General features: G+C 43.9%; 1 pseudogene; it reads right to left on the minus strand.

Annotated features, from left to right (window-relative positions):
• Positions 1-908: 908 nt before the first annotated feature.
• On the minus strand, positions 909-12,900 carry LOC148027079 (V-type proton ATPase subunit B 2 pseudogene; annotated as a pseudogene).
• Between the last annotated feature and the right edge of the window lie 377 nt (positions 12,901-13,277).

The following is a 13,277-nucleotide window of genomic DNA, read 5'->3' on the forward strand; positions in this document are numbered from 1 at the left end:
CCCTCCTACTTCAACCGGAACTGCATTTTAACATGACCACTCTGTGCCTCCCGTTCCTGTGGACATTTTTCCTTTTTACTGCATGTCATTCCGGCGAGCAGTTCATCCAATATTAATTTCCGATCCCATTTTTGGGTTTATTTTTTGGGCTTTTCCCACGTGAATGTGTCTTATCTTAGTCGGAACTATGTTTGGATGTGATAGGATTGTCGGGCACGTCTTTTTGCACATTTTTCCTATCTTCGCCCTGTCGTCCTACCCACTTTTTGTTTTTATGTAATTTCGTTTTGACGCTTGGATTGGGAGATATTAATTTTTCTTTATTTTTATGTGTTTTCACGTGACTTGTCCCGCGCGTGAATGCGCCCGTTTTTTATTTTACGCGTCTTAACGCACCCCGGTCGCGTCCGCGTGCCCCGTCCCGACGTTCCGACATCCTTTCAATCCCATCACGGCAAATTTTTTTACCCCGCCTCGCGCACGGGCGCGGGACAGGGGTACCCCACCCCTTGGGCACCTTCTTCGGTCCCTACCCTAAACCTCCCTAACCTAACCTTTCCACCCCCTATGCCTACCCTTCCCCGGGCACCCCCCATGGGCCCCTGCCCATACCCTCCCGCCCATTTCCCCACCCCCACCTTTCCCTATCCCCCCTCCTACCCCAACCCCTCCCCATCCTAACCGCCTCCCTCCCTCTCTCCCTCTCCCTTCCCTGCGTACTTCCTTTCTCCCCTCTATCTCCTTCTCTTCCCTCCTCCTCCATTTCCTCCTTCTTCTTCCCCTCCTCCACCTCCCTCTTCTCCCCTCTCCCACGACGCCTGAGCCCGTCGTACAGCCGGCGCCATATGGAGCCCTGGCCGCTGCTCCTCGCCGCCCAGTACCTGCCTCGCTGCCGCCGTGTGCCCGCCTCACGCCGCCACATCCTTGCCCTCAGCACGGTGCCCTATGACGTCGCCCCTGCACCGTGTGGCCGTCCCCGTCGCCCTTTGCGCCAGCCGTTGTCGCCCGCCGTGAGCCGTCCTCCCCGCCGATGCCCTGCTCCTCTGCTGGCGTGGCCGCCCTGTGGCCCCGCCATCACGCCCCCTTTCGCGCCCCCCTGTGCTGTCCTCCCTGCCTTCATCTGCGCCCGCTCGCACCGCCTGCGTGACGTCCCGCTCGCCGACAGCGCACCATGTCTCCCGCCTGGCCGTTGACTGCCACCTCCTCACCACGTGCCAACCCACCCAATACACCCCCCACCTAAGCCCCCCTTCCCCCCCACCATTCACACTACCCACTACACCCCCCACCTAAACACCCTTTCCCCCCTGCACCTAACCCTTTCTCTATCTAAGCCCCCATTCCCACCAAACATACACTCACCCCCCCTGTAAGCTCGTGTTCCCCTACAGTAGCTCACCACACCCCCTCCATAAACCCCCGTCCCACCCGCAGCCACCCTCGAGACGCAGACACACGTGCAAGTGTGTATGCGCGCGTGTGTGCTTGATCGTGTGACGGTGCGGAATCGGGTGCGGGAGCTTGTTCGTTGGTTGCGGACACGCAACTGCCACGCAGCTTATTTCTAGGTATTTTCCCAGAATTTTTTATTCCAAAACCCGCAAACCCTTTTAAAAACACAAAAACAAAAAAAAAACACAAAACAAAACATTGAAAAAGTAAACAAACTCATTTAAAAATTCTGAAAAAAATACACAAAAATCTAGCAAAATTTCTACTATTTCTGCCACCCATGGCCATATTTTTCTCCACTTGTAAATTTAAGAAAAAACATTTCTGACCATTTTAAAATTCCAAAATTCTTTTAAAAATACCCCACAAAATGAAAAAGTCATTAAAAATGCTAAAAAATTCCAAATTAATTGCCAAAAAAATTCTTATATTTTTCCTTACCATTTTTACTTATTTTTAACATATTTTCTAAGCTGTAAAAATACTTCATTAAACACCTAAATTTATTAAAATAAAAAATTTTCTTTTTTAACTCAAAACACCACCTAAAAATATCGAAAAAAATCCAGATATTTTTGGATTGGGGAGAGCATATTCTTTGCATTCACATACACCCACTACCAAGCATTTTTCTTTTATTTTTTATCTTTTTCCCACTACCCCAAACATCACGATTAATTTCTTTAAAAAAAATAAAAAAATGATGAACCCTGCACACCACCATGGCACACGCATTCGCGCTAAACACACCATTTTTTAAAATAAAAATAAACCCTACCATTCACTTAGCACGCGCTAAGTGCGCTAAAGAGGCACTTTAATATTTTTAATTAAAATGAACCAGCCGTCACAAGAGCACGCGCTGGCAAAAAAGCGCTCCACATCACCTTAATTTGTAATAAATGAACTTGCATTTAGAGACCTCGTTTGGGTATCGAAGTCCAGGATTCGGATTAAAGCACCACTTTAACCTAATAATTGGTAATTAAAATTTTAAGAAGAAACCGCCGTTTTCTTGATAAGGTTTATCACTTAATAAAAATTCACCCATTCTTAATAATTTATTAAAATGGACCTTTCATTAAATTAATTCCCCCTCACTGCACTTATTTCCCCTTTTTAATGAACCCAGTTTCGTTGGATGGGTATGCGAAGTCTTTGGAGTTGTCTTCATGGTCAAACCTTGATTATCAAAAGTTGTGGTCTGGATGTGTGTGGGTTGTGGTGATGTTTTGGTTCAGTGTCTTTGTTACGGTTAAGGGTACAGTGTGTAGTTTTTTTTCTTTATTGCCTGATACGGGGATTTGGGTGTTTGCATGTTGCATAGCATGAAGCTTTCGGTCGCATATGTCTAGAGGTCATGTCGAACTTTTTCTAGGATGTGGTTTGCTTGGGGATAGTTGGTCGAGTCACGTTTTACCACCTTGGTTGATATCTTATCCTTGGTTTTTGTTTGTTGCTTTGCAGGCATTCTCCTTGATTGTCTGTGTTTGTGGTGTGTGTGTAACCATCTGAATGGCGCCTTCTCACGCTCCTCCCCCTATCCAGTATATCCCACTAGTTAGTAGGGATTACTCTTTCCTACTTACTTTTGAGCCTCTCACGAAGGCGGCACTCGTTGCTTTTGTGGATGCCTCCTTTCCATTGCTTCCAGAGGATCCATCGATGTGTGACGCATTTTTGGCCTCCTACAGCAAGAAGTCAGGACTGGTCCAGGGTATTTCTATGACTTTGACACCTCGAGGCCTCGGGAAGGCTCTTTCTCTTCCCTCCAAAGATAAACCCTTTGTTACCACTCGCCAGCTTTTCTCTAATGACGAGATTTTGAAGCTGTTACAAAAGCAGACAAGGGAAATTCTGGATGTTAAGAAGGTGATCAACTCTTCAGGAGTTTCCTTTTCCATGATCACTGATCCTGTGTGGAAGATGGTCTGTCAGTTTCTCCAATACAGGTTTATGCCTGCCAAAACGCCATCCCAGTACTTATCCAAAGAGCTTTTCACAGCTTCACGGATGGTGTTAAAAGGAGTAACTATTGATTGGAGCACTTACCTACTCACTAAAATGGATCAACATTTCGTCAAAGTCACCAGGGGCAATGTTACTAATGTCACCTATAGATCGTATTTGTCTGCCTTCTTGACCTACTCAGGTTTACAGAAGAGTGTGCCTCCACCTCCTCCATCAGATCTAGTATCTCCTCCTCCACCTTCAGATGAGTCAGAACCCATTGATATAGAGGATGATGATTCTCCACCTCCCCTGGTCATACAGCACAAACGCTTGAAGCGGGTAGCGGATAAAGCTCCTCCAGTTCTTCCTTCAGTGCCCATTCCTGCTACCTCTAGCAGTGATCTCCCTGATTATCTCACATGTAATAACCTGTTCAGAGCACATCGAGAAGGTTCGTTGGATATATCAGTCCCCTCACTGAACAGTCTAGTCTCGGGAGATGCAATTCCTTTCCTATGTAAAGACATTCAGAGTTCCATTGAATTGTCAGTGACAACCTGTATTCAATAGCTGTACGCTTCCTTTTATGAAGAACTGATGCAGCCTAAGGACCAGTTGCATAAGGCAACATCCGAGTTAGCCTCTGTGATGTGTTCTCTCAGGTCCGCATTTTCTAAAGATGACCAATTGTCGGGGCTAAAATCCCATGATTGGCATAAGATACGTCAGGTTTGTGAACAGAATGGATTGTAATTAGCGTGGGCATTTTGTAATTTAAAAAGTAGCCATTATTCATAATGCTTTCTCATTTGTGGCAGTTTGTCCTACCGATCGCGATCGCAGGATGCCTTACTCCAGAAATTCGCGGGGCCATTTACAAGTTGTTGACTTTGGTGCAATGGATCTCACAGAAAGAGATTAAGACGTCCTCTATTGAATCCGCAAGGCGGGGAGCAGTTGAGACGGTCTCTCTCTTTGAGAAATACCTGCCCACTAGCATGCTCACGATACAAGTTCACTTCTTGTGCATCTTGTGGACGAAGTGGAGATTGCTGGACATGTCCATACGCAATGGATGTTCTTCCTGGAGCGCTTCATGAAAACCCTGAAAGGCTTTGTGCGACAACGAGCTCATCCAGAAGGTAGCATGGCGGAAGGTTGGTTGGTGTCAAAGGCATTAGTGCATATCTCACAATGGCTACCAACGGTGGAACCAGACACTGAAATGCTATGGACGCTGAAGGACGATGATAGGCTGACTGGAGATGTGGTGGTTGGAAATGGGGTAGAAAAAAGAATGGATGCCTCAATGGAAGAGAAGGTGAATCGCTTTTGTATGTTGCACCATGCCTCCATGGAGACGTGGCTCGCCAAGGACCAGATTGCAAGGCAAGATCGAGAGGAAGTGCGAGCTGAATTCCGACACAGTACATGTCACCGAGCGATTTGATATCTCGAAGGCATGGAGGAGATGCCACGGTTTATGTCAACATGATGGTTGCATGGAGCCTTGACCGCAGCATCCAGCGAAGGGACAGAGGTCTCAATGGAGGAGTGGGAGTTCTCGAGGGGATGTAGTCCAAAGGTAATGAGGGGTTTAGAATGTGTCGTATCTAAATTTGCTTGCTACATCTAATTTGAGTGTTTCAATGTACAGTACAAAATATATAGTGCAGCGTGGTCGCGCGGACGGCATTTTCGCGTGGAGCATATTGACAAAATGTGCTCCACGACAAAATGCGCTCCACAATGGACTGTGGTGTCATGGCAAGGTTTGAGCAAGAGAGCCGGCGACGAGCAACGGATCCAAACACGGTTGTGGATGAGATGGAGTATTTTGGGAACTTGCAAAGTATTATTACGGTGGATTACCGTAGCTTCTCCATGATACTATTCGATGTGCAGTGGTTCAAAGTGGTACTTGGAGGAGCTGGAGCAACAGTTCGACGAGGTCCATCTGGATTTCTCGAAATAGATTCCGAAAAAAAATGGACGGATTTGCGCGACACCTTTGTGTTGCCGGCCCATTGTGAACAGGTGCAAAGAGTCATTTGCTTGCTAATTGTAATACGGTATGGTTTATGTCACAATGGTTTGAACTCGCTTTGTACGTGTTTGTGAACAGGTAATCTTCTATCCAAACCCCAACAACCTCGATGGTGGTATGTTATACCTTCAACTCCTCGAAGTGCGAGAGTATATGATCAAAGCGATGTTCCAGGCATAGATGAAGAAAATATGTAAATAGAGGGGTCGATATTACAAGGGGTGGAGGCCACTGCAAGTTTGGAGCCCGCATCGGCTAACAATGATGGAAATACAGAAGTCTAAGAATTTTTTGAGAAAGAGACAGACCCGTTCTTTTGTGGTGACATGTCTATCGACCTTCCAGTGTATGCAAAGTTGTATCAGGAGATTAACATGGGACCATAGAATACTTCATTCTTGGAGAATTGTATTACTCAATTCATTGTTTAGATCTTCCATAAAGGTACATAAGATATGCATTTTAAGAGGGGTTTTTCAAAAATGATTTATATTACTGTGGCTTATATAGTTTAAATTGATTATTCTAACATCATTTTTTATCTGTGCAGGTGACATTTTCAGGATGAGTCGAGGGATGAGCGATGAGGAGTTTCAGGACATGATAGCACGCATGTCTCCAGATCAGCTCGCGAGATTCAAAGAGATGGCAGACCGGGAGGTGTCTCGTTCTTCCTCAAGGCGCTCTACTAGATCTGCTTCAGCGCGATCAGATGCTTCAGCTTCGAGCAGACGCTCACGACTTGGGCCAGAGGGAGGGACTGCATCGGGATCAGGGGGTGCTGCTATGGAGACATGGACGTGGTGTCTCCGTCTCGTCATTCAGCTAGAGCTGCATCACCTCCAGAATTTGTCACACCTGTGGGGACGTCTACTCCAGTTACTCCAGCTTTTGCGCAACCGTCAGCAGGTGGCACCCCTTTTGGTGGCACCCCCTTTGAGTGGCACTCCGAGAGAGGGTACCCCTATCGGTACATCGGATGTACAGGGGTCTCCTGGATATGCCCAGGAGCGTGGACGGAGATGGGAGAGGACCCATCTTAGGCAGACTCCTAGGGGTTATGGATACCTAGTTGATAGTAGGTCAGGAGTGGTTATCATGAATGATGAGGGGAGGAGGGTGATGGCTCGCATGAGGGAGTTGTGCCAACAAGTTTTTCGGCACAACGTCCTGGATCATTAGAAGAACATACCAGAGGGGAGAAAGGACTACATAGTAGCATCCTTGCACGAGGAGTTTCCGGTGCCAGCCGCAGTAGATAGATTCTCTATGGGCTGGATGAAGGATTGCATGCGTGCATACATGTCACATAGACGATCCAATGCACACAAGGCAATCAAGAGTGGGGCTGCAAAGCCCGAGTGGTTAGATGCAGACGACTAGCACCGACTGAGGGAGGAGGCTACAAATTCGCCAGGACATTGGAGTCAGCAGAGCGGGAGGCGGCGAGGACACGACTCGAGGCCGGAGTGGTGCATCATCTTGGGAGTGGCGGCCACAAGACATATTTGGAGGAGTTTGTAAGTTTCTCTTTTGTTTTGCTTATTTGTTTTTTTGAAATATTCTTTGTACTGACAATCATGTTTCTAACAGTTAGCATTTTGTTTTCTTTGTAGCACTCCATTACAAATCACGATCCGCAAGGCCTTGAGACTCGATATGCAGAGAGGCACGGTCTCAATGCATTGATCGACCGATTGTATAGACGCGGCGGCCCTGTAAGTCACTCATCTTTCTTGTTCGTAGTTACCATGAGATATTTGAATACATTATTGTATAGTGGATTGATATGTTGTTTCTTTTTCTGCAGAATCCGTTCAATGCTCCTTTGCGGCGGGACGAGCTTTCGGGGGACGAGGATTTGTAGCTCGCCCTTGGATCCTTGGAGCTCACACACCTTTAGTTTTTAGTCGCCTAATCTATGTAGACATTTTCTATGTATTAGTGATATCCTTTCATGATTGTACCAATCGCATTTTATGCGATCATGTATTTATTTCATGTATCAGCTTTATGATTTCAGTATACATTCTTTTTGTTTGCAAGTGCTTTGTATACAGTAGTGCAGAAACTATTTTGTATGGCTCTCATACAGCACACAGTTGCCAATTTTTTTTTTTTCCCTGTTACCGTCGCTATTTGCATCGCAAATTTACTGCTCGCGTCGCTATTGGCCTCGCTAAATAGCGACGCATATTGCGACGTTTCTATGGCGTCATCAATAACAATGCTTTTTGCGACAACGGGGGCAAATTTTGTTGTTTGTATTTTCGTCGCTTTAGACGTCGGTAAAAGGTCTATATCTTGTAGTGCATTTTCACATGAAGGATATCTTCATCACTGTCACCTGTCATAATCAAATCATCATCATAAATGACAAGTAGCATAATACCTTTCTCTGTTTTTCTCACATAAAGTGAGAAATCTGCCTTGGAAATCTGAAAGCCAATAGTTACAAGATACTGTCCTATCTTGTCAGACCATGCTATAGGTGCTTGCTTCAAGCCATACAAGGCTTTCTTCAACCTTCAAACAAGCTCAGGATGAATAGCATGCACATAACCTGGTGGCTGCTCCATATATACCTCTTCTTGCAAATCACCATGCAAGAAGGCATTCTTTACGTCCATTTGATGTAAAGACCATTCCTTTGATGCAGCCATAGCAATGACTACTCTTACGGTTGCCATCCTTGCAATCGGACTGAATGTTTCTTCATAATCAATGCCATATGTTTGTGCATACCCCTTGACTACTAATCTTTCCTTGTATCTGTTCACAGAACTATCTGCATTGTGCTTCACCTTATAAACCCACTTACAACCAATTGCATTCTTACCTTTAGGCAAAGGTACCAATTCCCATGTAGCATTTGCTTCCAAGGCATCCATTTCTTCATCCATGGCTTTCTCCCATTTTTCTTTTCCCATGGCTTGCTCAAAAGAATTTGGTTCTAGTTCCTGTATCACTTTGACCATATATGCATAGTGAATGGCTGTAAATCCATCATATTTCAGCCTATCCATAGGATACCTAGCTTTGGTAGACCTGCGCAAAGTAGGTTCACTCCCAGGTGCTCTCAAAACATCCTTAGTCTTCCTTACTCCAAGTGTAACAATAGAAGGAATACCCAACTCATCATCAATGCTCTGTTCTGAGCCACTGGATTCACCATCCACAGAAGAGTGACTTGCATTCACATCAAACATGGGCCGATCTACCTTCTCTTTTCCTTTTCGTGATACCTGCATACCAATATCTGCATTGCTTTGAGAAGATTCTCCTGATCTCAATCTACATGTCCATGGCGAAGAATGTGAACCACTGCTAGAGGATGCTCCAGGTCCACTAATATCTTGTGACTACTACTGTGAATTCTGTGTAGCATTACCATTTTGTGCATCTACATTATCAATCACATTTATTGGTTTATACCAGCTACTCGTCTCATAAAAAACAACATCTCTGCTCACTGTAAACTTACGAGTAGAAGGATTATAGCATCTATAGCCTTTTTACTGCAGAGAATAACCAATAAAGATGCACTTCTTAGCTTTTGGATCCAACTTAGATCTCAACTCATCTGGCACATGAACATAGGCAATGCAACAAAAAATTTTTAAATGAGAAATATCTGGTTTCCTACCAGTATACCTCTCCTCTGGAGCCATCCCATGTATTGCTGCAGTGGGAGTCATGTTCATTATGTAGACTGTTGTAGCAACTGCTTCAGCCCAGTAAAAATCTGGCAAGTCTTTTTCATTGAGCATGGCACGAGATACCTCTCCAATATACATATTTTTCCTTTCTGCAATTCCATTTTGTTGTGGGGTATGACTGCATGAATATTGCTGCTTTTTATGCCATGCTCTTGCAGGAACCTTGCAAACTCATTTGAGAGGTACTTTCCCCCTCCATTTGACCTTAGGCATTTTATTTGCAAGCCTGTTTCTTTTTCAACCATAGCTTTAAGAGTTTTGAAATGCCCAAAAACTTCACTTTTCTTTGTCATAAAATACACCCAAACTTTTCTACTGTAGTCATCAATAAAAGTGACAAAATAATGACAGCCTCCAAGAGATGCAGCTTTAGTAGTCCACACATCAGAGTGGATTAATTCCAATGGCTTTTTACTCTCTTGAACATGTCTAGGAAATGGTTTCCTTGCCTGTTTTCCAAATTGACAGGCTTCACATACCTTATGCATTTCTGCAACCTTGAATTTAGGCAATCCTGCAACAATATTTTGGGCTTGCATTGATTTAAGTCATTGTACATTAACATGACCAATGCGTTTATGCCAGATATCAATATATACAACTACACCGGTCCCATGTGCAAACATTGCTGCACTCAATTCAGGCATGTCTGCATCCAACGTAAACATTCTGCCCTTCTTCTTTCCTTTTGCTATCAAGCAACCTTTATTTTTCATATCCTCAACAAAGCATCCATGAGAATTAAATCTGACCTGCAAGCCCTACTCAACCATTTGACAAACAGAAACCAGGTTCTTGGTGATATTCGGGACATGAAATACATCCGACAGGTATTTCTTTTTCCCATCCTGCGTAGACAAATGAATATTTCCAATTTGCACAATAGGATGTGCAGTATCATCACCAGTCTCCACAAATCATGGTTTTTCCATTTTCCATTTTCCTTGCATCCTGCATCCATTCTGCATGACCTGTCATGTGGTTTGATGCACCTGAGTCAACAAACCACACATCGTTTCTTTCTTTTGCACTTCTCACAGAATTGGTCATGTGCTGCACCATAAACAAATGCTCATTTCTGTCATCACCCTGTCTACTAGAAGATGCATAATTCCCTTGTTGCAATTTTCCATTCATGATGTCATTCTGCTTTTTATAGCATTCTTTAGCCATATGACCCATTTTACCACAGTAGTAGCATTCAACATTGCTGTTTGCATTTTGGCCTCTTTGCCATCCACCACGACCTCTTTGGCTCCCCCTGCCTCTAGAGTTACCACATCCTCCTCCATAGGACTAGTTTTCTTGAGTTTGCTGCATATTCTGATTTCTACCATGGCCTCCAGATCGGCCTCCTCTACCTCTGCCTCTACCTCTTCCAGCATTTGAGTAGAAGACAGCTTCTTTTGAAGTTTCTCCTGAAGAAGATGCACCACCATTTCTCTGCTCCTCAGAAATTAGAAGAGCAATCAACTCCTCAAAATTAGAAAATCTTTCATGGACGAAAATGGATGTTCGGAACTGTGCATAATCCTTTCCTAGACCATTCAAGGTCACAGAAACTAAATCATCATCTTCCACTGGGGACCCAATGGAACCAAGTGCATCTGCAATCTTTTTCACCTTCATGTGGTAGTCATTGATGCTCATACTTTCTCTTTGCACATTGTGTAACTCTTGCTTGAGCTGCATTTTCCTGGCTTGCGTATTTGTGCTATACATTTTTGACAAAGTATCCCATGCCTCCTTTGGCATACTTGCATCTTGAATATGCACAATCATAGAGTCTGAAATGCTGATAAACAGCCAGTACATAAATTTCCTGGCTCTCTCATGCCATGCTTTAAATGCCTGCATTTGCTGTTGATTGGGAACATCAGGAAGAACTGGTTCTTCTTCATTTCCTGCAACGAATTCCCAATATCCTTTTCCTATAAGGAAATTCGTCATTCTAAACTTCCATGCTTGGAAGTTGTTCTTGTCAAGATTTTCAGTGACAATCTGTGAAAGAGAATCAGACGCCATTACAGAACACTGCAAAAAATTCTGTCACTGCAAAGAACACAGCTTCAGCCTCACAAGGGCTAATCTGCAAAACTGAAGAAAGTGGTATTTGACCACACAGTCACTTCCTAGTGACGATTTTGCATCAACAGGCAACAAGGATGATTTTGTAACTCCCAATGTCTCTGCGCACAGGCATACGATCCAATTTCTACAATAACTTTTCACCAACCTGTAGAACAGTGGTCGCACAGCATAAAATAGGGCCTTTTCTTGAGTGCGTGCAAAAAACTTCCGCCTCCAAAACAGGCCCCGAAATGGCCTCAAATCAAAAAACAGGGTCACCAAGGGCTAAAGGCCTCTCCCATAGCATATACTGCCCTCTTGCTTCACTGCGAAGGGCGTCTTAACCTGAGACAATGCACTCTTGCACTTTCCGGTTGTGCTACCTACTGCAGAGACTTGCTCCCAAAACAGAAAAATGAAAGCAACACTGGTCCTCTTACCAGAACACCGCGAACTTGGTTTGCTTTCTTGAGCTCCTTATCACGAACAAGGCTCTAATATCATGTCAAGATTGTGGGAGAGAAGGAAGGAGTCTCACTTGTAGCTTTCTTGCTTGCACAATGGGGGAATACACACAAAGGTGGAGGCTGAAAACAGTTTTCCTCTTCTTAGTTGTGTAAGCAAAAAAGAACTCTAGTACATAGAAATAGAAGAACCCTATATATGGGTCTCAAACCAAACTCAACTAACTGAGGTGGCATACTAATTGAGCCATGAACTAGAGTAGATAAGGATAGCTCTCATCTAGCTATTATTCATGGATGGTGTACCAACTGCATCTACAGCTAACAAGTCGGTGACATAAATGCACAACGGTCACCCTGGCATATCACGAGTGGAGCTCGATATCTCAACATGAGAATGGATTCTTCATTTTCTCTTTGTGACAGCCCCTCTTTTTCCTTTGTGCACTTCCTCCTCTTCTTCAAGAATGGCAATGGTGGCACCGGCGGTGGTGAGAAGCTCTCCTCTCTCTTTCTCTCTTCCTCTCCCTCTCCCTCCCAAAGCCATGATCTCTTTTGCTATCTCTCAAACTCTTTGTAGAAAATGTTGTGCTTGGATTTTTTCCGCTTGCAATTGCATAGTTGGCATAGAGTTGATTTGAAACATCCACCTGATCTTTTCTTGTCATCCCCTCCCCAATAGCACTCTTGATCAATTATGAAAGAGATGGAAGAACATTGATTGGAGGATAAATTTGTCGATTGTGAAGTTGTTGATCAATGTAAATTTGACCCTCAATATTATACTCAATTAAATCAGGAATTGGATAAGTAATATCATCGTTTGGAAAGGTCAAAATGGGAATTTGTGTGATGGATCTCTTTCTCCCTTGGCATCTTCCTGCACACTCATAAATTATGGCCAAGTCAAGGTACATATAACCAGGATATCGACGACGACCAATAACTTCTTCTAGTGCTATAGAGACCTCTTGTAGAGCATTAGCATAAGAACTCATATCTATGAGAATAACAAGCACATGCTTGCCAAGATCATATGCTAGATACTCAAGTGTTGTGAAGGCAATTCTAGAGTAATAATATGCTCAATGGTAGGATCATTTGCCAAATTTAAGGATAAATTAACTCTCTCCATCAAACCATTTTTTTCAAAATCATATTTGAAAAACTGAGTAGTTTCCATGTTCACTCCCATGGCCGCAACCATTATTTCAAAGTTATCTTCTTAAACATCATCCATCAGATTTTCGTGGATCTGGGCTGCAATTTCATTGTGAGGTAGACCTGCTACAAATCAAAAAATACCTTTCTGTGTGTGCTTTGAAGTTCACAGAAAACTAGAGCTTCTGAGATCTAAGATAGGCATGATCATATACCAACCTTCCTTGGCCTATCATTCTTGTAGTTGCACACACTTTCATCACACCTACAAGAATTACCCTATCTAGATCAATATCCTCCTCTAGTATTTCACTATAGAAATTGAGGACCATATTCAAGGGGCCATGCAAGGCATATCCAATGATCATTATGCCTTATGATACAATGCTTTGACTTGGCAACTTATCAAAC

This window comes from Lygodium microphyllum, chromosome 13, assembly GCF_053477565.2.
Source record: "Lygodium microphyllum isolate KBCC chromosome 13, Lygodium_microphyllum_v1.1.10, whole genome shotgun sequence".
In the NCBI taxonomy this organism is placed as follows: domain Eukaryota; kingdom Viridiplantae; phylum Streptophyta; class Polypodiopsida; order Schizaeales; family Lygodiaceae; genus Lygodium; species Lygodium microphyllum.